The 27,156-nt window shown below is 39.0% G+C and overlaps 1 long non-coding RNA gene across 1 annotated transcript; it reads left to right on the plus strand.

Annotated features, from left to right (window-relative positions):
- Positions 1 to 26,951, plus strand: LOC111923504 (uncharacterized). Its single transcript, XR_015276442.1, has 11 exons — positions 1 to 84; positions 7,663 to 7,732; positions 7,816 to 7,889; positions 13,560 to 13,695; positions 14,163 to 14,347; positions 16,231 to 16,404; positions 16,498 to 16,626; positions 17,172 to 17,355; positions 18,877 to 18,966; positions 22,570 to 22,703; positions 24,472 to 26,951. It is a non-coding gene; the product is annotated as an uncharacterized LOC111923504 (long non-coding RNA).
- Positions 26,952 to 27,156: the final 205 nt, after the last annotated feature.

Genomic DNA, 27,156 nt, shown 5'->3' on the forward strand with positions numbered 1-27,156 from the left:
GAGATGATCAATTCAGACTTCTCACCATTTGCCTGTCATCCATCTGTCCTGGTCCCCAGAGCGTGCTGTTTCTTATTGATGGAAGTGAGTATGTTTCCTGCAAGCACTTCAATTAAGAGAACATGTTCTCTTTTTATTTGCATTTTTCTCTTTAAGAAGTCAGCACTGTAAATTAATTTTTAACACTTTCTAAGAATTAGTATTAAAGGAGGATTCTTTTAGTTGATATGTTTGTGAAATGTATTTTTTTAAAATGGAAATATCCTTGAATGGATTTTAACCATTTTCTGAAGTTTCTATTTTTTTTTTAAACTTATTCATTGGTATCTTTGAAATCAAGTGGCCTGTGCTCCTTCAGTGATCTACAGTTAATGCCTTTGAGTCCTAAAGGAGAACTGTGCATTTTGCATTCATTAATTTGGGAAAACTGAGAGGTTTCTACCTTCATGAAGGACCTATTTATTCTCCTAGACAGCTCAACATTTCTGCTAAACTGGACCTTCTGTTTAAATGCTTAGAGCCTTGAAGTTGGTGTCTTTGCTCACAAGAATAATATCTCTGCTTTCTATGATTCTTTCCTGACTGTAGTACATTTTACCAGCTAGTGAGTTCTCTCTGATAAACATAGTCATAAGTAATAATACTTTGTATTTTTAATTGGTAGCTGTTGGCAAACAGATTCCATTATCTGTTCTTAACTTCTTGGCTATTGTCAAGCTAGCTTGGATTTGGATGTTTTACTACCTTGAAGTGTGACTTGCTTTTATTTGCTTTGTAGAGAGCAAAAAAAAATTGCTGTAAAATCTGTGTTGAAAAAAGCAGTTGGTAGTAAAAAAGATGTTCAGTTTTCTAAGTAAGCACATGTTTTGGGTTTTTAACAGTGTGGTTCTGTCAAACTTCTTGGAGCAGGAGACCTTTAAGTGTACTTATTACAACTCCACATATATCACTTAGGCAGGCAACGTGTGAATTCTTATTCATAACTGAAGTGTCTGTCATTAGATGCTGATTTGTATTATAACGTCAATAGTAGTCAAATTGGTTCCTGGGCTCCTATTGTATTTTCAAAGCTTGTTTTTGTCTTTGTTTTTGTGTAGTACTGATGACACATCCATTTAGGAAAAAGGAATTTTATTAATACTCCTTCAGCAGGAAGGAGTTTTGGCACCTACATCAATGCTGATAGTAGAGAGCATCTGCACTGTTTGCTGTGATCATGCAGAGAAAGAGTTGACTTCGTTTCTATAGCAGTTATTTCTATAATTTCCCTCGATTGCAGTCTACTTTCATTTAATTTGTGCTCAAGGGCCCTTCACATAGAATGATTTCTGCTGGGTGAAAGATCTTGCTACAGCTGAGAGGTCACAATATAATACACTCTATTGATTGTAATGAATACTTGGTGTTTGCTGTATGCAGGAAGCATGGAGGAATCCATTTTTAATCCAGAAATAAAGGTAAAATATGGATTGATTGTATCTACAGCTTGCAGTTGAATTCATGGAGGCTTGGTTTCAGTTTTGAGTGGTCTGTCACCAGCTTAACTATACAAACTCTTTGGATTTTAAGTTTACTTTTCTATGACAGCCGTTCTGTGGTGTTATTGTTGCCAGACGTACATCTTAACAAAGGCCTACAGAGGACCATTACCCCTTTCACAAATTTAAGAAAATAGATAATTTAATGCAATTTGAGAAACAGGATTATAATTTTTATAAAAGAAAAAAATATTTACTAATTCTAACATGAACATAATCTTTTCTAGCCAGCAATGAATAAAGATAAATCAATTCTATTTGGGAAAGAAATTAGAAGAGGATGAGGACAAGGCTATTCATTCCTCTCCTTTCTTTCTTTGTTCCCAGGACTTACTGGACCATCTGTGTGCTTCCTGTCTGCACAGGTCACAAGTGTTCAAGTTGTTCCCAGGTTAAAAAATCACAGCTTCTGCTTTAAATTCCCTTCTCTATGCATTTGTGAAGGAAGGAAAAGATTCATTTATGAATGTCTGGGAAGGCCATACGAGGTCAAAAGCACTCTTAATGATGAAGTGTTCCTTAGCTGAGCAATACAGCTGGAGACAACACTTCCAGTTTTGTTTGTAGGTCCTGGCAGTACTTGGTGAGGGAGAAACAACTGTGCTGTGAGATCTAGAGAACAGGCGCTTACGTATATAAGATTCTTGGCCATCATTCTGCATCATACTGCTTGACCATTAGTGTGACCATCTCAGAAACAGGGTATTTTTCCCCCTGTTTGAATTCAGTCTCCCTATATAAAACCCATTTGTGTATTCAGGAGTTAATATGCTGAAGAAAACACAATTCTGTATATATTTTTATTAAAATCCAATAAAGTCCTACTTAAAAAGGAGAAGGACTGCAATAAAACATCAAAACCCATATCCAGCCAGCCCAGGACAAATCTATAATGATATAAATTATTCCAAATTGTTAATTTCAGAGCTACAGTACATCTACATGCTATGGTGGAATTTGTCTCAGGATTTACTATACCAAATTGATATCAATCTGCTCTACAAATTTGTCTCTGAATGTGGCCAGCACCAGATGTTTGAGAGGAAAGGTGGAGCCTGCTTCAAACAGAGATGGAGCTAATGTGTTCTTTGCATTAGGTGCCCTTCTGAGTAGTGGTTAGATAAAGATCTAAGTCCAAAAGCAGAAAATGTGTTATTATTATCATCATCATCACAAAATTTATGGAAACTAGATATTTTTTCTGGTGTCATACATGCGAGTTTGCTTATAGTTTTGAAAAAAACCCTTTTATTTAAAGCTGTTTCAGTATCAGCAAGTCTTTCATCTGTGGCAAGAAGATAAACCTGTATCTCCAGAGAAACCCAATTTGTGACATCAACCCCCCAACAATTAGCAGTAGGGGGGAGGAAGTGTCAAATTTTGGAACTCTTTTTAATGGGATCTCATATGTAGGAAGAAGGTTTACATTTATTAATTTAATGTTTTACAATAACTGTAATACATAATGAAACCCTTTCTAGAGTTTCTGAACCTTCTGCAGCAGTCCTGCTTATTTTCATGCTCATCAGAATTAAAATGAGTTCAGTTAGACTATTGAGTTTCAAAGTTCATTTCCTATGATTATGGTTTAAGTCAGGATGGATGGAGCTCAGGTAGCCTTCAAATACTATGCAATAGTTAGAAGTGTATGAAGAAATTTGGTTATTTATTGTCTATGTGAAAGAGTGATTCTTAATGCATAGAAAGTAACAGAAAGTTACAGAAATGCCATTTTGTTTCCTTCCAAGGCAAGAACAAGAGTTGTCAAGAGTAGGAGTAGGGCATTAAGTGTGCTGGTGTGGGCTGCATGATCTCAGAGCTCAAGGTCAGGTTGTCCCAGAGGAACAGTTCTGCTGCAGCCTCTTTGGACTGAGATGAATGAGTGTTACGAGGTGGAGAGCATTTTCCAGATTGTTTGAATTTTGTGGCTGAAGGACAGTTGTGAGCTTTTGTTCTTTCAGTGTTTTAGTAAGTTGCTGGGTAAATGCTCTTGGCTAAATTAGTTCTGCTATTTCTGTCAGTTATAATTCTTTTTTCATTACGACTGTCTAGCTGTGCTTTACCTAACAAAGTTACATCCCTAAAAACTACGTAGCAGCACACAGAATGTCAAGCTGCAGTCTTCCAACATCAGCCTGTTTACACAAGCAGTATTGGCTCAATAGCCCGTGACTCCTAATACTTTTCTTTTACAGAGTGGAAAAAGAAAATGAATCTTAGAATTTTAATAAGTAAAAAATAACCATCATATGAGGTATACAGTATTTAAATTTAAAAAAAAAAAAAAAAGAGAGACAAGCCAGAGAATATCAGGTAGATATCCTGGTAAGATATCTATCCTCATGTAGAATATTAGAGCTGAGACTGATTATTTTCCTCTCTTTCCCTCTGCACTGAGAACAAACTGATAACAGGAAAAACCACAGTCCATTGGAGTTTCTCTTATGTCACCAAAGGCAGGCTGGCTGCTAGGACTGCCTGGATTTCATGGTTGATGTGACCTTCACGGTGACAGCGTGTTGCCACAGGTGCTAAGGGATCATAGCTCATCAAACTCAAGAGATGGTGCTGTCTCAGGATTTTCAGCCTGATCTGAAACCATTGGAAAGACTTGTATTAGCTCTGGTGGGTTTAGTCCAGGTTATAACAACATCAGGAGTTTTCTTATTTTGTATCTTTATGACTTTTAAAGAGAGAATTAGCAGTAATAGCAAGGAAGGACCTAGCTCCCCTGTCTGTCACATGGGCATTGGAACTCTGAGTTCAAAAATTGGTGTGTATGCTAGTTTTCAATGATTACAGAAAAATAGTCTCACTAATACCTAGTTCTAATTTGGTTTTAGTTCTTAATGATTCCTAAGGTGGCTAAACTGAAAGATGAACAAAATTCCATTGAAAGTTCAAGGACAGATGGTAATATTTAAATATGGCTTTTAAAAAAGGACAAAATCATTGTACTGAGGCTTTTCCTCCTTAATGTTTTTGCTGCCATTTCTTTAGTTGCTTTTAGACTGTTGGATGTATTTATAGCCAACTTGTATAAAACAAAGAACAGAAAGTCTGTTCCCCCTTTTAAGAGGCTTTTTTCATGGTTTTTTTTAACATTGGGAAAATGAAGTCTGTTTTTTAGTTGTTATATTGGAAGATATGATTTGGGTCAAACTTAATGATGGGCTTGTGATCATGCAGGAATCCCATCCTACTCTGCATCTAGTATTATTTTTTTTTTTTTTAAACTCACAGCTCCTGTTGTATTTGATTCTGATAATTAGAAAACCATTTCCTATAGATGTCAGAAAATCCCTCCTGTTTTTCTCTCATATCTCTCCTTAAAACTGCCTATTTTAAAGCAATATCCCTTAAGAACTCTGGCAATACACTGGATACAGAAGTAATGAGCTAATGTACAGAAAAATAGATGCTTGTGGCTCTCTTTGTATGGTCAACATGTTCTTGTGTATGTTCCTGTCTCACAGATTATAAGCAAGGATGCAATGAGATGGTGTAGAGACATGATGTTACTGATGTATAATGAACACAGAAGATGAATTGCTGAAAATTTAAGCACCTCTAAGACACGCAGGAGAGGTGTTGAGATTTGACTTAATGGAGATTTGTCACATATAGAGTTCTTCAATGTAATAGTCCTCTAGAATTAGAGGAAGTTGAGTTGTTAAATGCTGGTGAAGATTGAGAGTTTTATTTCTTTACATTCATATATTGTAGTTTGCATGGAAAACCCAGTCAAAGTACAACAAGCCTGAATTACCTATGACATCTTTGTCATTTGTCACAAAACAGAATAATTTTACTCAGATTCTGCTAGAACAGAAAACTGATCCTTGAACATGATGAAGGCCTACACTACCTAAGTCTTTGAAGGAAGAGACCTCTTCCAACTCACAACTAATGAAAAGCAGAGTTGAGCTTTATTTGTGGGCTACTTGGGCTTCCATTGCTGTGATCTGTGGTCCAGGCTGTTCACACAAACACTTAAGGGTAGCCAGGCAGTAGGTGGCCTGGTGTAAGATGATTAAGTCCCAATAAAAAGCCAAATCTTTTCATGCCTGCAGTATCTGATGCATTAACCTACACATAATGAGACAAATCTTTCTTATCTTGTACAATAGAGCTGAAACACAGACAATAAATACAGCTTCAAACCTCCCCAACCCCCTTTTACAAAGTAAGCTTCATTTTTAAACAGAAATGAGGAAAGTCATTTACTGCTGGCTTGGGTACAATACTCTTGTTATCAGACTAGAGTCATAGCTGCAGTAGCAGAAATGCATGGAAATATTATTAACTTCCAAATTAAGCACAGTATTTGTGAGTTGCAGTTGGGAGCAGAGGATTTTTAATTAGAAATCTTGACAAGGCTTAAATGAATTGTTTTTGTCCCAGTAAAAAGTGTGGCCTTGATAAATTTCTGCTACTGAAAAGCAAGTTAATTTCCCCTGTTCAATTCTTCTTTTAGTGGCTGTTATACATCATAGGAACTAATTTATGGGGGGAAGCACCGAGCGGGAATTGATGATTATTTTAAGAACAGATCAGCACAAAACTACTCACATGAGTAAAGCAGGCTGGGATTTGGTTCCCCATTCATACTCTACAAAAGCTATTACCAGGTGCTTCAGCAGCTGGAATCACTTCCCCCCCATCTTTGTAGCATATAAGAATGTAGCATAACCCAAAGGTTTGCACTTCATTCTGATACTTGTTGGCTCATGGGTGTGCTGGCATCACTTTTGTGCTCTGTTGCATTAAGTAAAAATAAATAATTAGTACTGTTTTACCAGTTTCAAACAGGTTAACTCTTAAACATATAGAGAGATGCTGTGTTCTCCATGCAGTAGGAAGCAGATACCATTAGAAGCTCCTGCCACAACTGCTTATTACCACTCTTTGTGGTGTGAGATGCTATCACCCATTCAGGGCTGCCAGCAATGCCCTCTTCTATCAAAATGCATTCTGTCAATCTACATTTGCAATGTAAACTGTTTATGTTCAGGTGGCTATTGTGGCCAAAACAGGTTAGAGAATGCATAAACAAGTAAATGCAGGGTACCCTCTACAAGCAGGGCACAATCTACTTGTTTCTTTCTTTCTGTTGGATTCAGTTATCATGATTGCATTACTAACCTTTCCTAATAAAAGCTGTTGCTTTTCCAACCAGCTTTCCCACCTCAGGAAAAACAAATCCTGGTGGAAGTCTATGGGACATCCACTTTTTTTCCTGCAAAAAAGCATTCTGGACTGATACATGTTAAAGCCACGTGGCTGCATGTTCAGGAGGGAATGTTCAGTGGTCTTTGTTAGAACTATCACAGTCACAGACCACGGCAGTGTTTCTCCAATGTGTTTGGTTGCAAGTTGAAAATGGCATTGCCACAGGAAAGGAAGAGAAATCAGAAATTCTGCTGTTTTTCAGAGGAACCCCTGCCCTGTTCATGACACTGTCTCCAAACACTAGAGAAGTGCTGGGGGAAAGCACAGAACAGATATCTGGAAAATAGACCATTTCTGTAAAGGATGGAGTTTTTTTTCAAATGCTGTGGATGTTGAAGGCTTTGTTAGCAGTCCCTGGGCAGGTGTAATTCTGATGGCTGGCTCCAAAAGGCCAGCCCAGGCTGCTACATTTATGGAGACACTGCTGATTCAGCTTCTGCAAAATTCTGTGGTCTTCTGAACACACAAAATTCCCAGAGCAGTCAAGGATTTTAAGGGAAGGATTTGGCCTCATGCTGTCAGCTTCAGTAATTATGCAATTCAATTAAATTCAAGGGGAAAAGTCACTTAGGCAATTTTGAAAAATCGTACCTTTAATGAAGAAGAAGGAAACAAACATATCTTTATATATCTATAAATACATAGTGTACATCCAGACTGTAGTATATATTGCAAGTTTTGCTAACCAAGAATAATTCCATTTTCCCAATGTGTTAGACTGTGCTCATCCCTGTGGCACATGACAGCCTTCCATTAGTGCATTAAGCCATATATCTTACACATCGCTTACATATTTATTGTCAGATTCTTCTTCTAGGAGACAAATCTTGTCCATTTGGATCTTTTATTTTGATGGACCTAAGGGATTTTATTTATTTGTTTTCTTTTTCAGTTTACATGCACCTACACAAATATGCAGATAAGGGAAAATCAAAGGATTTTGCCTTGCACGTTAACAGAAGGTACAAAGGTCTGCCAAAGGCTCATTAATCCATGGCTGATCCTGAGGTTTCCAACTTATCCTCTGTTGCTTTGTCATATGAAGCCTTACACAGGGCACTTGGAGTGCAGAAGGAGTATGCCCTGAATGCCAGCCAAATGAAAGAAGACAGCTGAGGGGTAAGTGCTAATGCTCCTGAGGGCTGTGGGATCTGAAAATAGACGGAAAATAATTGCTGCTGCTGTGAATTTTCCAGCATACATGTGAGAATATGAGGATAGAGCCAAATAGGTTCAGAAAGGATTTTCACTAACACCTGCCTGAAACTTAGTCTCTGTCAGGCACAGAGGGTCTGTCTTTGTTTAGATCAACCATTCAAGCACGTTAATGCAGCATCTACTGCCAGGTCTCCTTCACAATCCTGTTGAGTTTGGGACTATCTTCCTCTCTGTGGTTTTTTTTTTGGCTCATTCATAGCAAAATAATTCTGACTTTCATCTCTAACTCATCAGAATTCTGATGCTGGTTTGCAGCATCAGTGTCAGTGTTTTCCTTAATTCCCAACCAGGGGTAAGATGAGGATCTGGACAATTATCAGAAGACCTCCTTCTCTCCTGTGCTGTTGTAAAAATAACATTTCTTCTTGACATTACCTAAGATGTGTCCTAGGCAAATACCCTGTCCTACCTTTATTTACATATACTTCACAGCATTTTGTGCTGCAGTGACAGCTTTTACAGGCAAATTATTTATTCTTTCAGGTGTCTGAGGAATCTGGGGTCTCTGCATTGTGCTAGGCAGTTACACAGTACATGATTGCTGTGATGCTGAGTAGCATAATCAGCTTTTAGGAGCGTGTGACCATGAGCGGAGTGCATGGACTGGCATACCAGCTTTTAAAAAGAGTGAGTTAGCAGCTGGTCAGCTTGACTCTGGTGCACTACAGGGCAGGGAGGTCATCTGAACAGATTCAACATGGTGTGACACACCAAAGGGTAGCACAGCAGTTGAAGACTGATGAAGTCTAAAAAATGGCATCTGACATATACAGATGTAACCATGTGAACTCTTCTTTCCCCTGCTTCAACTCATCATGATGACCTTTTGGAAGGGTTTCTCCAGTTGGCAGAAGCTTGGTAGTTCATTTGAGAGAATGAAGCTGCAGGGATTTAGAACTGAAAACATCAGTTCTAGAACTGAAAATGTCAGAACAACCTACATACCTTTTTCCCCTCCCAGCTGATGTAGACTAGCCCTTAACCGGAATGACTGGGTGGACAACTGGGTTCTGCTGGTTTGATCCCTGATCTTAAAAGCCAACTAGCTTGAATTTAGAGCCTTTGTCACATATATGGTAAAAGGGAAGTTTGGGTTATATACAGAAAATTGAGATTTTTGAGCTGCAAATTGATTTAATTGTGGTATAAAGACAAGTTATTTCTTCCACTGTCACTGTATGCAGCCTGAAAGAGTATTACACAGAAGACCATCTTTTACCATTGTGTTCTCTGTTGTGGAAGAAGGAGTTGGCTGGAAGAAAGTAAGAGCTCCTGGCAACTTTCATTACACAGGTTCTGGACCAGAAAAGTTTTTTCTCTAAACAGAGCAAAACTTCAAGGTTTTATCAGCAGCATTTTCCTGGCATGTTTTGTCAGCTGTGAGTTATTTCTATTGCTGCTCTCAGGTGGTGAGAACTGATTTATGGAAGAAGTATAGCTAGATTTAGGTAGTACTAGACTCAAACAGGTATACACTGACTTTCATAAAATTTATGATATGAGCTTAGTGCTACACTAACTTGGTAAATGGAGATTTGATTCACATCTAATTCACATTTTCCCAGTAATTTAACTTTACTCAATCTTGCCTATCCTTAGTAAGTCAATATCTTATATGTACATACATAAAAGGTAAATGCTGTCTGTATCAGACATGAAGCACTTGCCTTCCCTCAGAACTGTTATAATGAGATATATTTGCCCTCCGTGTAACATCTGATGATCTTGAAATATCTTAACCATATAATTTCACGCAATTTAGTCAAGACGACATAGTTTATTTTTGAATATAATTTATTCTCAAGCAGTCAGTTATTAAAATCTACTAGAGAACGCATTTAGATCTGTTTTAGCACTTATTTTTCTTCCACACTCCACAAAAGATTTAAAACATTCAAGTATCTCATTTCAACTCCATTATACTTGTGCTGCTTGCTTGACAGAAAATGCACTTTTCATAAACACGTTTTTCTTGTATCAACACCTAGAATTGACTGGGAATCAACAGAACAGAATTGGCTGCCAAGGCCTCATGTGAGCCACAACTCCTGAGAGCTTGTGCTTTGAATGCGTATCAGCTCTCTTTTAGAATCAGCGGGGTCACTACAGTCCCCAAAGTAGTAACCCAGGGCTATATACTTTCTTTTACCTCTTCTGAGTGTGTTGGAATGCCAATCAAATGACATCTCCTGAGGGATGTAGTGGTCAGAAAATACGTGTCCAATTAGGCTCCCAGGAACTCACCAGCTGCAGCTGGTGCTGCAGTGTTTTTCTTGCTATGAGGGAGAAGAAACATGGTCTGCTGGCAGCCGCAGTCTAAAGGATGTCCTTGAGACATCCCCCAAAATATTTGCATTATTGTCAGCTTGGTTTTTATCTGCATAGAGTCTTTTTGGTATCTGGGATCAGGATCTCCCTTTCTCATGCTTGGACTAGATGATCTGAGATGGACTTTTCTAAGCTTGAAAATTCAATGATTCAAATTGATTGAAATGGGCTCTCTCTGTGTTCCTGGAAGTACAGGCAGTCTGTGTTCCTAAAAAAACACAAGGTTTCAACAGTTAACAAGAGAAAGATTCTTAGGGTGATTTGTTTTTTGTGTTTGTTTGTGGTTTTTGTTTAAAATTTTCTTTTTATTTTCTTGAACTCTAAATAAATTGGGAAAAAATGGAAAAGGAAAAAGGAGTTCTACTCTACTGACTTGAAACATATATGGGCATGATTTTCATGAGCTTACTAATGTGACTGTCACATCTTTTACACAAAAATCATCATTTGCATTTTCCATGTAAGAACTTTGTATTCTTTATAAACTTGCTTGAATCCTGTAAAGAGAGCTGACAGTTCCTAAAGAGAAGAAAGACCACATTATTAGTATGTCACTTCTAGAAATGCTAATGGCAGGATGTGAAGGACGGCGTAATTATAGTGTTGCTCTAGTGATTCTTCAGTAAAGGTTTTCTCAGTACTTTAATAATAAACTACATATTTCAGCAGTTCAACTTTCTAAATTCTCAGGCAAACACCCTTTGGGTTTGATTCACACTTTGTGGTGTTTGTTGGTGTAAAAAAAGCCTCAACTACTCAAAGGCAAAGTCCCGTGCAATTGGGAGCAGCCACGTCTATGGAGGACAGCTGGGCTGAAGAGAAGGAGCAAGGAAAGAGCTGTCTTTTTCTGCATAAGAACTAAACTGTTGTTGAGAAGTAGGTGCACTGAAGTAAACAGGAGTGATAAAACCTCTGAAGAGAACCCAGGGAGCGAGTTAGGCATATATCAAGCAAATTTGACAGGCCAAGCTGAAAATCTGCAGAATATGTAAATGAAATCAGATGAGGTCAAAGTACAGCAAGAGTAAGAGATTGCTGCAACTCTCTAGACAGCATTATAGGGACCTGCTACCTCAGCACATCTGAACTTAAGGAAGGCAACTTAACACAGGGAAAGAACAAAACCATCAAAATAACATCTCTTTGGATGTTTGTCCAGCAGACAGAATTCTCCATATTCTAGAAAATTATTTTTTAGTTGCTGAATCCATTTCTTCATTTGAATTCATTTCAAAGCTTTGGTCGAGGAAATTTACTTTCAGGCAATGTATACTGAAATTCCATTGGGATTTATATGCAATATTCTCAGACTCATGCCTATGAATTTATGAGTAAGAGCTGACTTACTATGTGACCAAACACTTCCCTGAAGCAGGGCCAAGAGAAGGGACAGATAGTTCTGTTAAGCTCTTTAAGAAAGAAATCTAAAAGCAGATATCGTTTGAACAACACTGCAAACTTCTCAAAACTGGAAAGCACAAATCCAATGATTAGCAAGATTCCTTTGCTCAGAGAACAGCAATTTGAGGAGCCTAGTCTGCAAAGCCTCAAAGACCTCATTAGGAGCTCGTAATCCTTAGTTTGTTTATGTTCTGTTACAAGGGTACACTGACAGTTTTGCCTCAAGAGCTGCTTGTCCTTGGTGGGGAAGAATATGAAGGTCAGAGTTTTAACTTTTGTGATAAGACAGCATGTTGTGATTGATTTCAGTAATGATGACATGGGAGCTGGGGAGGGGGATTGAGAGAGGGAGCAAACCCATGCAGTTCTGGAATAGCTCCCAACAGTTTTAAAATAAGAATGGGTAATACCTTGATTTCTTCTTGTTACTGTCTGTTGCCAAGCCCTCCCTCGCTCACCCATCTTTCTGCTTCAAGCAAAGGATTTTTGAAAGTGGGAGGTCTTAGAACAGTTCAAATATTTAATTTCCTGTAAAAATATTATTTTTGCTCTTTGACAAGCTAGGTAGAGCTGGCTTCATTCTGAGAAACCACAAAATTGACTGGAAAGCTGAATATATATCAGCTTTGGTAACATTCATTTTCTCAGGACTGTGCTACAGCTGGTTTTCTCCCCCTTCATTCTCCTGCTGAGATGCAGTGCTCTGCTGTGGAAATGGGAGTGCATTTATGTGCCTGTGTGTGGGGAAATAGCCAGCATTCAAAAATTCTTAACAAAGATTTATGAAGCAAATTATGTTGTTTGTTAAATTCCCAGATGGAAAATCAGAAACTCTGACACGGTGAGTAGAGAGGGTATCAGCAAAAAGCTGTGATTCAGGCAAATAGAAAGCCTCATGATTTAATTCAAGATGTATTAGTGTTCTCTTTCACTAATAACAAAAAAGGTGTTTTGCATTGCATGTGCCCCACCTGCTGACACCCATTATGGAATCCTGCATTCTCCATTTTTGTTTATTTGCTACTGGTATAGGAAGTAGGTGGCTTAGGGAGGGACAGTACCTACCTAGTAAATTTATAATAATACTGGTAATAGAAGGAATATGCTACCACAAATTCTTGCAATGCAGTTGATTTCAGTCTAGGAATTAGTAGGCTTGGGGAGAAAAACTGGTGAGCTGGGACTTGTCAAAAGAGAGATTCATTCACAGGCTGCCAGAAGCCTGCAGTACGGGGTTCTAAAGTGTTAGATCCCTTCCTCCTCTCCTTTCCTCTCCTCCCCAGACCTTTAGGTCCTCCCAGGCTCACAAGCGTGGCACCACCGATGCTCATCCTGGGTGAAGAGAACATCCAGTTAACTGGGAGGCAGAGCCACCCCAGTTCCTCCAGCTGTTTGCTGATCTGCCACTACTACCCCTGACTTACAGGGGCAGAAACACAGCACTGAACAGAGACACCATGGCAGTACCAGCAGCTATTAATTTTCTAATTATGCAGGGCTGCATATTTTTGAATCGTGACACCGCTGTGTCAGCAAGTGCTGCTTGTCGCTAAGGTCTTTGTGCTGTGACTCATTCTTGCCTCATGAAGCACAGGGGAGCTGAAAGGCAGTGTTATCTGAAAATTTCTCATTTCCAACACTTTGTTTTTAGTAACATTGTCAATGTTTCTGAAAATCAAATTATTCTTCAGTTCAAAGGTTTTCCTTTAAAATCCTGCATATTGTGTTTCAAGTAAAAATGGTATTCACCAGCACGGAGGCCTTTAACTAACCCAGATCCTTCTGGAAATGCTGACCTACCACTTCTGTGTACTAATAAGAAGTAATAATGTTTTATTGCAGGAGTTCCAGCTGTTATGGGGAATGATGCTGCAGAAGGACTGCTTAGTTTGGAGCATTTCTATTCCAGTGGTGCAATGACAAGTAAATCAACAGGTTTCAACAATCTGTATTTGTTAGTCTAGCCCAGCAGTGACAGGTGGGTAAACTGCATTTCTCATTGACCTGTCTTTTCATGCTCTGTTCCCTCCTATAGACAATGGTGTTGCATCTCAAGTAAACAGAAAATTTAAAAATTGAAAAGCCAACAAGTCAGTGCAATTGCAGGTGGGAGGCATTCCTGGTTCAGACAGCTACAGACAGTGGCTTTTTTTGGCTCTGTTTATCTGTGAATTGAATCCAGGGTGCTTAACATGTATGGAGTTACCCACAAATTTACAGTATGTGGGCAGAAATGACAACCCACTGCTGTATTTTGTTGCTGCTGTATTTTATTACTGGTGTGTGCTCTGTGTTTTCTCCATGGTATCTACTTTTACCTAATTGTAGCTATTAAATTATACTATCAGATAACAAGACCTTTTTAGAAGGCTGAATGGAATGGCAATTTGGCATAATGTGGATGAGTCTCTTGAAGTTGTTTCTTTTTCTCTTCTTTCTCCTCAGGGAAATGTCCATCATGAGTAGAAAAGTTCCAGATACGTTTCATTTGATGAATCCATAGTTATTGCCCACTTGTTTCACCCTGCTGTGCTTCAAAATGAGAGTCACTGAAATTATGTAACAAAACAGCTTAATCAGAATTTTAAAGAAAAAAAGTGGAATAGTTTAAAGCTTGTAAAGTATACGAGGTATGAGGATATTCTCTAAACTACCTTTGTACACTCTGGTAAAGTTTCTTACTTTTCAGAGCTGCAGTGGTATGAGGACACTAATGGAGCAGGTTCTGTGTTATGACTAAGAGGAAAAGAGGCTGAAAATTCTCCTCCTGTGATGCAGGTGAAAGTGTTACAATACAAGCTGCAGTAAAGGACAAGACTAGAGATAAATGCACTGTTTGAGAGAGAAGGCAAGGCATTATAAAAACATCCTGAACCACCTAGTGATGTATTTGTTCAGCAGAGCTTTTAAAAAGTGCACTAATGGCCCATTTTATATATCACCCCAAGTCAATGAAAAACGCCCATTGACTTAAATAGGCATTGGTCCAAATGCTGAGCTTTTACAAATAATTATACTCAGTGTACTGAAGTTACCAGTATTTCTCTTCAGGCTGAATGCTGCTCCCTCCACTGTGTGCCCTGACTTCAATAAATAAACAAACTTTCCCCTTTTCCTACTTACATGAAACCATGGTGCTTCCACCACTACTCCCAAACCACCTGGTAGATGTTGAAGTTTTTTAGATTGAAGCAGTAGTCTGACCCAGAAAACGCTGCTGGGTGGGAAAACCACACGTAAAATATGTCTTTGTTGCATATAATCTTACTGGAGCACAGTTGGTGGCTTTGGAAACCATGGGACTTTAGACTCTGTGCTTTCATTTCTTGCTCTTAGGCTGTTGTGTTATTTGTCCTCAAAACTGTCCTAATCCACACTTTCCAAGGAATTTCTTTTAAGTACAGTGGCAAAAAGGGTGACCAGTGTTCCATCCAGTGCACTGCCTCCTGAGCTATTTTTTTTTTTTCTCAACTGTTTGAACCATTACTTGATTTTTTTTCCCTTGTTAGTTTCCTTTGCTACTATTGCCCACTTTGATCTGTATTGAAACCCTCAGCAATATATTTTATCATCAGAAACCTGTCCAAAAATCTGTAATAGCCAATGAAGAATAAATAAGATGGTGTCTGGGAACAAAACTGGATTTCTTCCAATCTGCTGCTCTACTACTGCTACTAGCACTAGCAATAATAGAAATAGCAATAGAAAAATTCTGCTTCAATTTCTTGGCATCCTTTTGGCTCAGATGAGGGCATGATGATATCAAAGAGCATAAGCTGGTTCTGGAGTGGAATGAAGCCACTGGAATGTATCCTAGAGCTAAGCATCCACTTTTTAAGTTAGTACAGATGCCACCTTACCTTGTGTAGACAATGAAAAAGTCACAGTGGAGACTCAGTAAGACAAGGAACAGCTTACCAGGATAAAAAAGGAACTGTCTAGGCTTTCAGTGTTGGGAGATTTGGGTGTATCTGCGATGATCTCCTAGCAAAGTATTGGTACCTGCGCTGTATTGCCTTTTGGGAACCTGAGTACTTTACAACTTTTTATGTTTGTATCAGCTCGGGTCTGATAACAACAGAAATTGAACTACTTATCCACCTTCTTTGTTTAGAATTTATTTCTTTTTTAGGAATATAATCCTTCTCTCATGAATGATCCAGAGATGCAAACTAATAAGTGAATGAATTATAACATTCGTAGAATAATGTAGGTTGTAAGGGATATCTGGAGTTTACCTAATCCAACACAAAAGCTATCTGGTTCAGAGTTGCTTTTTCTCTCTCTTGGTAAAAAGCAGAGCCTCATGGGTCACTAAGAATGTCTTTTTGGATTCTCTGTATGCCTACATTTCAAATTCAGTAGGAAAAGGTTTATAATTTAGAAAAACTAGTTTAGAGCCTCCATACAAAAATCAAAATATTATTGACTGTGCAAAATATTGGGGAAAGTTTCACTGTGCTTGCAAGGAGGAAAATAATATGTAAATATCTTTTTTGCTGTTATTTTCAAGATGGAAAACTTGATGCAGAAGGGGTTATTTATACTGACAGACTGGTACTTAAACAAATAAGATGATCAGAGATCCACAGCTTGGAGATGAGTTACTGCAAATAAGCAAAGAACTAAAAAGGATCTATGTGAATTATATAAATACAGAAAAATCTTTGTAAAGTGTTCTACAAAGGTATGTGATAAAAGAAACTAGCACAGTGTGTTCAGAGGTGAACCTGACAACAGACTAAAAACATTTTTTTTTTTTTTTTTTTTTTTTTACCAGTTTGAACCCAAGGAACTCAAAGGTCTTTGTACTCAAATTAAATATTAAAAAACCTTGGCCATCTCTCAAGAGCTGATGTGGAATGTGACAGTCATTTTCTGGCAACCTCACACAGGATCATGAGATGAGGTGGTGAATATCATCATGAAATGCAAACAGTGTCCTGTTAGGATAGGCAGGATGTTATTGTGTGATACATAATTAGGCCAGCACATCTGGTTTACTTCAGGTAGTATCATGACAGGTACTTTGCAAACATCCAGAGCTCCTGCTTTCTGTATCATGCGTGCTAGTGGCTTTGCAGCTGCCCTTAGTGCTGTACCTGTACTGCTCCGTTCCTGGGTCAGGTGGAGGTAGGTTTCTTGCACAACTCCCTGAAGCAGAAGCTATTTAAAAAGCCTTGCAATCAAAATAAAATAGTGTTTACTACTTTTACCACCTAATACTGCTTTGCAAGGCTCTGATATTTGGCTCTCCTGAGCCATCAGAACTCAGTTGAGCCTGACGTGGGTGGCCAAGAGTGGCAGGCAGCTCTGTGGGGACTCTTGAAATGATGTGGAGTTGCCTTGACTGTTGGCAGCTTGGAAAAGAGCAGCCTGCTCTTCAAAATGCTGTGCTCCGCAACGAGAGATTGAAATCAACTTCTTTCTTCTCTGGTACCTCCCCCTTTTCAGGCTGGGTTCCTGGGAGCAGGCACCATCTCTTAACCTATTTTAGAAGAGCTTGCTTTGATGTTCCTCTCTATGCTGTATTGCGTGAAATTTAAGTGAAACACTACCATTACTTTACAAAAGAAGAAACTAATACATCATATCTGAAGATAAAGAAAGCTGGCATTAACAGAGTAATTATGAACAGGTATGTTAGACAAAATTATTGACTTGTTTATGGGTGATTGTTTCAAAGGAGATGTCTACATCTACCTTCGCCATTTTCTATGTTAGAAATAATATATATCATATATATATATATAATGTGTTAGAGACAAATTGAAAATATAACTGTGCAAGTCCAGTGGCAGCTTCGGAGGGGGCCTCTGCCACCATCTATTGGTGAATGAGGGGAAGAGGCAGAGTGATCTGACCTTGCTGATGTTCCCTTCTGTACCCAAAGCACAATTTGCTTCATTTTGCGGCTCTGGGCTAACAAACCTGTGTTGTCTTCATCTTTCTGTGTGAGAGACTGCAACAGGACTGTAGTTATGCCCTCTGAGTGAAGAACTGTCATAGACAAATATTAACATCTGGCCTGTTGTCCCACACACTTCTCAATGGAGCAGGAGGGAGCTTGTAAGTCACAGAGAAGAACGCTTTTCTAGTGTCAAGTATCTTGTTAAGTAATTTTACCCTGGTTTCTGGCAATGGAATAGGGCCCATTTTCTTTGCTGGTTTCAAGAAAAATCACACTGGTGCTTGAGTAGAGCCCTAATTCTGCTGACAAATCTTGGAAGAGTGCAAAACTAGAGCAATTGCTGGCATTCCTGCCCAGTCCACCAAGAGGGGCACTTGGGAAAGGACATCACTTACAAATAAAATGTTTGCAGAACCAATCTATGCCCCTAAAAAGAAAGGCAAGAAGGAAAGTGAAGAGGGCCATTGTCAGCAGCTGAACCAAAAGTAAATCTGCAAAGTTGTCTCTAGATATGGAATCAGTCTATTTTATTGGATTCATCAACACTGCTTGCATATGCAAATACCTCATGAATAAAGCTTTTGTAATGCAGGCTCCAAAATGAATTCAGGTAGAGTCAGTGATAGCAGTGGATGAGCACAGAGACAGTTTAAAAGGATTGCTTAGTTTTCAAATCAACAAATTGCTGTTATTCTACTTAATCCAACAAAAAAAGGAAAAGAGAACAATCTGGCAGCCAGGCGGGAAGATAGAATGGTAAAGGACATAATGTTCCAGTTATTTTAGGATCCATTTACACCATGAAACTGATGGCATTAGAGAACAGTTGTTGAACACATTTGGGGAACAGCTGTGTTATTGCTGAAGTGTAAAGACAAAAGTGTGCGTAGACCTGTCGGGGTGCTCAAAGAGAATAGTCTGGTGGTGGTGGGGGGAGACTTCTCTTCATTGTTAAGCTGTGTTCTTACTCATTTAAACTGTGAGTAAAGAAGGACTGGCAGAGTCAAATGGCTTCATGAACACTCTTTATTTCCATGAAAATGGCAGTTATCATATATGATAACTTTGATAACCATATCAATCTTTCTTAAATAAGATTTAACAACTTGCATCAAAAATGTGCCTTCAACATTCATTCACAGATACTCTGGTCATTGTTAAAGTATCTCTGTTCCTTGAATAAGACACTTACTTTCCCTTTCTTTTTCCTTTTCTCTCGGTGGGGCTGCTATTTTGCCTGTGCTTCAGAATGGACCCACCACAGAGAAATAAATTGAGAATAAAGAAATGTGTCTCATCTCAAAATTATATGAAAAAGACTTCTGAAGTTGTCTTAAGGTAACTTTTGTTTTGGAAAAGATTTTGTTCACTATTTCACTCACTTATCAGAGCCTCCCTGCCAATTCCAACCTGCATGATGTGTTTGAAATCTGTATGCATTTGTTATTTTTGGATGAGTAACTGAAGCAAAAGGATGAACTGCTCTGTGGGAATTTTAGTATGTTTCACATTGGCTTATCTACCTGTTCACAGCCACATACATGTACAGATGTTGGACAGGGGTTCGCTGTAGCCAGGGAATAGCGAGTGTATCTCTGATGGTAAAAAGATGTTAGCTCAGGTCTGCTGGATGCAAGGGCTCTCAGAACTATTTTCAGAAATACCGAGTCAAACAATCTCTGCTTTTCTCACTGTCTCAGTGTGAGAGATATGACTGTCATCTCACTACTGTTTTGTACCTGAAAAATTAATATTTTCACCTTAGTGGATTGTTGGTGGTTTCTGAAAAGAAGTGTTAAAGTAGTGTCAATGACAGCATGCTGCTGAAGCATGGGAAGTATTGCACTGATGTGGAAGTTACTTAGTAGTAGCTTCTTGTAATTAGGGTGTCTTTTGTGTTTTCTTGTTGGTAGCACAGTTGCTTGCGCTAATTCTGTGCAGGCATATTGCACATTTTCTACTCTGCTATGTGAATAAATGTCCAATTTACATTAACAATGGTGTCCTTTCCTAATGCAAATGAGAACTCAAAATCTTCAGAGGAGATGAAATTCAATTTGTGAAGATCAGAGCAGGTGTTCCATCTCTCTTTAGTCTATATTGAGACAGCCATAATGCCACCACAACTTAATCTTGACTGATATTTCTTGCATTTACAGTTATGCAGTCTAGGACAATTAATATCAGCCTTTTATTATTTGTGGTGATTTAATGTCTTTATGTTAGATTATGGCTTTAAATTCAATATGTTCTTACTGTGCTATAAATTCAAAACACAAACACAGTTCTTGTTCCTGAAAACCGACAGATGAAAGAGAAACAAAATAAGGAGAAGAAACTACCTGCCAAACTGCGTGGGAAGAGAGAAACAAGCAGTATATATGTTAAAAAACCACAAGACAATAAAAAAATGCATCTTTTAAAGAGCACATGGTTGTAGCACTAACAGAGGCAAGAAATTTTAGTAGGGTTATTATGACATTATTCCTTTGAAATTTACCATCCTTCACCCTCTTTTCAGTATCACACATTTTCTCACTTGGAATGCTGTGGTGAAGGAAGTGCCCAAAAGTGCCTTTTAGTGCCCAAAAGACTTATGTGGGACACATTTAGAGGGCATGTTTGCTTTATGCTGGAGAGTCTGAGTCATTCATTTGCTGTTTCTCACAGATCCTGTTTGCTCTCTTTCTGGGGAAGGCAAAGAGTTTAGAATTCCCTGTCTGCAGTGGCTCTCTGGTTTTACTGTGCTGGTATTTACCTGCCTTAGGTAAATATATTTGGTTTGGTAGTAGAAAACAGAATAAGGCACAGGATACTTGTCTTTTTCCATCAGCCCCTGTCACAGACCTTCCTATGGGAAGAACAAATTCTGCCTGAATAAATTAAATATGACCTACTATGATTTAAGTTATAACAGTAAGAACTTCAGTGGTATTACTGATATTACAGAAATATCTGGGTTTATTAAGACTGAATTTGGGGATTTCTAGCTTTCCAACACTTACCATGATATTTATATGGACAAACACTGTGGTGCTTTGTGGTTCACCATTCACAGAATCACAGAACGGGTCAGGTTGGAAGGGACCACAGTGGTGTCATCTGGCCCAAGCTCCCTGCTTGAGCAGGGTCATCCAAGAGCACGTGGCACAGGATTGTGTCCAGATGGTTCTGGAATATCTCCAGTGGGGGAAGACTCCACACCCTTTCTGGGCAACCTGTTCCAGTGGTCAGTCATGCAAACACTAAGTTGTTCCTTGTGCCCAGAGAGAGCTTCCAGTGCATCACCTTCTGGCTGTTGTTTCTTGCCCTATTGCTGGGCACCACCAAGAAGAGCCTGGCTCCATCCTCTTGGCAACCTGCCTTTAGATACTGGCAGACAAAACTTCACCTTGTTTATAGATCAATTTTACACTGTTGATACATTGCCAGATACATTATTGACAAAATTTTAGAGTACAGTTCTATGGAGGCTTTAGTTTGTTTATGTTGTCTTGAAAAAAAAAAAAAAAGTTTTTGTCAAAACACTTGAATATGGAACATTTAATTCAAATCAGTTATATTTTGGATTAAAAAATATTTCCCTGTTGGCTCATATTTTCCCTTTCCTCATAATGGGACTGTGACAGTCTCATCCCTTGTGAGAGAAAATCTTTATTGATGGAAGAGAAAATGCAGCTAGGGAGCACAATGTGTGGGGGGGAATGGGATCATTCAACTACCAGTGCATGGCTTCCATAGGGTATTGTAATAAAACAACCACATAAAATAGTTATATTTTCATATATAAACAAAAATGGAGACGTTTCCAGCTTTATGATATGTTTGGTTTATCTTGCACATGAAGTAAATATTTTTTGAGACAGGAAATTGTTTAATGAAAATGCTGTGTAGCTGCTAAAATATAGATTAGCACCGCAAAAATGACATTTAGGAAATGGAAGAAATTTGAAATAAACACTGAGAGGTTCTTATCAGAACTTTATTTCTGATTTTATTGATTTTTATTTTGGTCTATTAGTAGCAACAACACATAAAAGTCCTTTTCCTTGCAAGGGTCTAATGGCTCTTCCTGGTTTTTCTACAGTCTTTGTAGTTTTCTCAGGAACTCCAAAACAGTGTTATTTCTTTTTCAGTCTGTGGGATACCTTGTCATCATCCACAGGACTGCAAATCAATTTGGATCTTTGTATGCTGTCACCTCTGTGAAAAATCGTGGGTTTTTTTCTGGATCTATGAGGGATATATAATTATTGAGGCAATATTAAGACTATAAGAAGCTGTAAGTTTATCAGCAGTCCAGTCATTCTTGAAAATCCATCTGACCTGAGACATCCAATTGACAAAAGTGCTTGGGGAAATCATAGCAGGAAATGAAATAAAAATAATGTTCCAAAGGGAAGATGCTTTTCTGATCAGCAAGAGGAGGATTAGGAACAAACTGGAATTTTTATTTCCTGTAGGAAAGCTAAATTAATCAAAAACATTTAATTTGGTGGGTTTTCAAGTTGTTTCACTCTGCCTTGTTCAATTGAGGCTCCCCAACACTAGTTCCTGATGGTTCTAGCCTTGACATTTCTAATAATGCTTCCAATACCTCTTGAAAATTCCTGTAAAAGAGGGTTTATGTGATGAGTTAATCAAAGCAGAGTATATAGCAATGTGTTTTCATCCCAGATAAATATCCATGTTCTGTTACTGAAGTTGATAGAATAGTTGATGGGCATTGATGACTTGCTTCTTACAGTTCCTATGCTACTGGATCTTTTTTGTTTTGCATTCAGAAATGCATAAGCAGGATATGTATTTGGTTTTCTTCCTAATCTTGCAGCTGATTGCCTAAAACCTCCCATCTGTGGCTTATGCTGGTTGAGCATACAAGCGCTTGCTTTGATAAAATAGATGCTGCAGAGATTTGATGCAAATGAATTTTTCATGCAGACTGTTTCTGTGGGGCTGCTGGCACAAAGTTCCCAGGAAAAGCACATGCCTGGCAGAGCTGTTGTAACCCAAAGAAACCTAGATGGTGGCTGATGAGGAACGACACCTGATAAATAACAAAAGCTTGTTTGAAGGTAAGTCTCACTTGGAGAGTGGTGGTTCTCTGTCCAAGATGGGCAGCTGTAGACTGTGAGATAAAAACCCCAATTCCTTTCATAAGCAGCTTGTCCAGGGTGTCTCCCACTGTATGTATGAATGTTGAATAATCACACAATGTAAACCAGGACAGAGACCATTATACTAAATCCAGTGGCCTCTAGAAGAACAGCTCTTGCCCCTCTTTCTTCTTGCAATCCCAGTTAATTTATCTGCAGTACTCTGGAGGGTTCTGTATGAATTAGTATGCTGAGAAACAAAGGCATTTATCACCACCGAAGGGAAACAAGAAGTATCAACTGTTGCTTCTATTAACAAAAGAAGATCGGTTTATAGTGTTACCAGTAAAGCAGTGTAACCATATGACTTTCAGAAAGGTTACTTAGGTTATGTCAGTATTTGCCTGGCTTCTTTTAAGCTGTCCCTAAATTATGGAAGCAGGGGAAGGAAAAATAACTGGAAATTTCCCAGATGTGATGCCTCAGGCTTTGCCTAGAGTCCCAGGATACTGCTCATCCATCTGTTCTTTGCAAGAGAAATGCTGATTTGTGTTTGCCACAGGGAACACATTTTCCAAGGCTTGGCAGTAGTGGTAGCAACTGCAAATCAGGGTCATTAACAGTGTAGTAAGAAGTACTTTCAGCACTGGGTCTCCTAAAAATGCCTGCAGGTCCACAATTGTCATTGTCACACTACAATTATTACTATCTGCTCAGCACAGAGGGTTTTCCCCATGCCACCTTGGAGGCAGCTTCAGACAAATTTAACTGGCCAAACAAAGCCAGGCAAAATTCAAGGCCATACAGTTGTCTGCAAATATGGAAGGGAATGGTACAAACACACACACACACACACACACATGAAATCCAGTTTGTCTAAGTAAGTTCTATATCTCTTGCTTTGAGTGATTTGTTAACTGATGTTCAAAGCGTGAGGTAGCCACACTTATTCTTGCTCATCCAGAACCTAAATGTGTCTGTGTTCTGGAAACTCTCCCTCCAGTGTCACTCCCTGCTTAGGTTTACTGCCTCAGATTCAAAGCTTGCACTGAGTAGCAAGTAGGACTGTCATCCTCTTCTCTGTAGGAACTTAAACTCCTTTCACATTTTTCAAAGGCTTGAGCGTCTTCAGTCACCCATGGTCTGTATCACGGAGAACTGAGGTCTAGAATGAAAATGTTGGGGCTTGGAGGCTTGAGCTGGAGACAGGCACAGGGGCCAGCTGGCTGGCTAGCTACTCTTCTCCAAGGTGGGCTGAGGAATTTATAATTTATCATTGTGTGGAAGCTATTGATGTCACATTTTAATGTGAGAGAAGAGATGAATGACACACTCATTCTCTAAGTTCATGGTCTCCAGTATATTACCAGTTTTTAAGGGAGATTTCACATGACACATCAGTGGTGACAGTTCCAGCAGAAAGATAATAGTCCAGTACACATCGTCCACATTTGCCTTTAGTGTTTGCACCTTCAGTGTTATACAGTCCATCTCCCACTCGTTACTAGAGAGCTTCTAACTACATTTGCTTCCTTTTGGAGAACAGCAGCTTCATCTAGTCAGCACCTTTGGCAGAGACCTACCAGTAGAGCTGCTCAGTGGAATTAGTGCACCATCTGTGCTCTCAGATGGGTTACTTCCTTGTGTGGATGTCCCTACCCATTTGTGACACTCGATGCCTTCAACCTTGTACTGAATGAGGCTGGAATAATTTTTCACTATCAACATGTCTATTCTATATCCCTAGTGAGAAGGACATGGATGTGCTGGTGGATGAGAGTCTGAACATGAACCAGCAATGTGGGCTTGCTGCCCAGCAAGCCAGTCCTATCCCAGCCTGCATCCAAAGCCATGTGGTCAGAAGGGCAAGGAAGAGGATTCTTCTTTTCTGCTCTGCTCTGTGAGAATCCACCTGGAGCACTGCATCCAGCTCTGGGGTCCTCAGCACAGGAAGGACATGGACCTGTTGCGGTGAGACCAGACAAGGGACACCAAGATGATAAGAAGGATGTAGCACCTGTCCTGCAAGAAAACACTAAGAGAATTGGGTTTGCTCAGCTTGGAAGAGAGGAGGCTTTGGGGTGACCTAATTATGGCCTTCCAGTACCTGAAGGGAGTCTACAAAAAATAAGTAGAGAGACTATTATGAGAGAATGTAGTGACAGGACAAAGGTGAATGGCTTCAAACTCAAAGAGAGTAGGGTTAGATTAGATATTAGGAAGAAATTCTTTACTGTGAGGGTGGTGAGGCACTGGAACAAATTACCTGAGTAAGCTGTGGATGTCCCATCCCTGAAAGTGTTCAAGGCCAAGATGGCTGGAGCTCTGAGCAGCCAGCTCCAGTGAAAGGAGTAAGGGAGTTGGAATTAGGTAACCTTTAAGGTTCTTTCCAACCCAAGCTATCCTATTGTATTATTTATTTAAGTGGATTTTGGATTTATTTGGACTACTATCACTGTTTCCCTGGACTTCTAGCCATATCTATCTGTCTGTCTGTCTGTCTCTGTATCACAAAATGTTTGTCTAGGTACTTGTAGGACTTTTCCTGTGTTGCACAAGTTACTAAACCTTTCAGCAGTAGTATTTGTTACAATCTTCCTTCATCCTTCTGTTCACCCTTTGCACTACCTTTTTAAAAGTTAAATTAACCATGGAATTAATGTTGTGCCAATTTTGCATAGAAAGTTCTTAGTAATTATTGGACTAACCAAATAATTAAAGTGTTAACATGTGTCTTTATAGTATTTGATCTAGAAAAGCATTTGAAATGTTGGAGGTATAAGTGATTTTATCCTCTTGAGAAGTGTAATATTCACTCAAGTATATGCTGATTTTAGAGTCTTCTCTTATGAACTGGAAATTTAAATGTTGCTTAAAAAGACCTCCTACTGAATTTATTGACCTGTTGTTAGAAATTTGACATGAGGGAGATCACCTCCAATTAACTCAGAAATTAAAAACTGTTCCTAGCATTTCAGATCATGAAACTTTATGCATGCTTCTTAAAACACACAGGAAGGATTTAATTATGCATCACAAGCTGAGAAGGTGTATAAGTGCTTGCAAGATTGGATTTTTTGGATAATAAATCCTTCAAGGCAGAGATTTTATTTTAAAGTGTACATTTGTACGTGAAAGATGTTTCAAAACCATCTAGAATGTGACTTTGAAGCATGCCAGCTATTTTTGCACCAGCTCCTCATGTGGCCATTCTTAATCCAAACAGAGGATCTTTCTGAAATTGCTTCAAGCTAGTTTGGGAGTGGATTAGTGTAAGGGCCTCCTTACTGGGGTGTTAGAGTGAGCATAGGAGGGGAGTGCCCATGGAGCTGCTTTTATGGGGAAACTCTGGCCAGGCTCTTTTCCCACATCGATGCAGCTCATCACAGTAGGGCCCTGATATTGACTGGATATTCTCTCTCTGCTCCTACACCACATAAGCATTTATGACTGACAGCACTGCAGACTATTGAGTTGTTTGAACTGTTTATAGCTGCACTCTTTTTTGAAACATAAGAGATATCTCTTTTGGGTAGATTTCCTCCTGGTAGCAAACTGTCACTTCCCAGGTTTTGTGCTGCAGTGAGATGAATGCTTAGAAAGCAGGATACACTTGATTTTATTCATAAAGCATTGCTCATGTGATAGAACATCCTGGCTCCATCTAATTAAGTGATAATTCACTGTGGGCAGGAGCGTCTTTCAAAGCGGTTATTGACTGCCTCAGCTGGATACCTGAAGGGCTTATGCTGCAGGCCACACACCTGGAAGAGCATTAGTCTTCTGGGAATTTATTTTCCAGAATGCTTTGCTAATATTAAGTAAGTAGCTTTGTCCTCTGTTAGGGTTTTTCTGCATATTTGGTGTTTATAATCTACACTGAGAGTAATGCCTGGCTTCGTGGAGCACAGCAGTATCTGTCTGACAGTGATGTGACAGCCACGACAGCAAGATTTCCTCTTTCAGGTGTGTTACCTGAATAGGGTCTGTTTGCCCTCCCTGAAGGCCACTAGAGCTAAACTTTGCTGGAGGATGTATGGAGTTCTGATCAGGGCTTTCCTAATGCTTGCTTTCTTTTCTGCCTTTTGTTTAGTTTTTGTGGAATGAAGCTTCAAAATCAAATGTAAGAAAGAAAGATCAGAGTGTAGGATGAGTGGAGAACAAAAGCATACACAGCCTCTGAAAGAGGGGAGAAAAGGGCATATTGAACCATTTGTGAAAAGAAAAGGAAGAAATTGTAAGTACCATAAAGTGCAGAAGAGAAAAGGGAGAGTCAGGAAGCAGGTAACATCTTTAAAGAAACGTGGAAAAGCTGAGGGTAAAGGAAATACGGTTGCAAGTGATGCTGAAAAAGGATTGCTGGTAGGAAAGATGGGCCATGAGAAGGTGTCTGATCAATATAATTTGTGATGGAAGGGGGGAAGTCTGGAAA

Source organism: Cyanistes caeruleus, chromosome 1 (genome assembly GCF_971803275.1).
Source record: "Cyanistes caeruleus chromosome 1, bCyaCae1.hap1.1, whole genome shotgun sequence".
In the NCBI taxonomy this organism is placed as follows: domain Eukaryota; kingdom Metazoa; phylum Chordata; class Aves; order Passeriformes; family Paridae; genus Cyanistes; species Cyanistes caeruleus.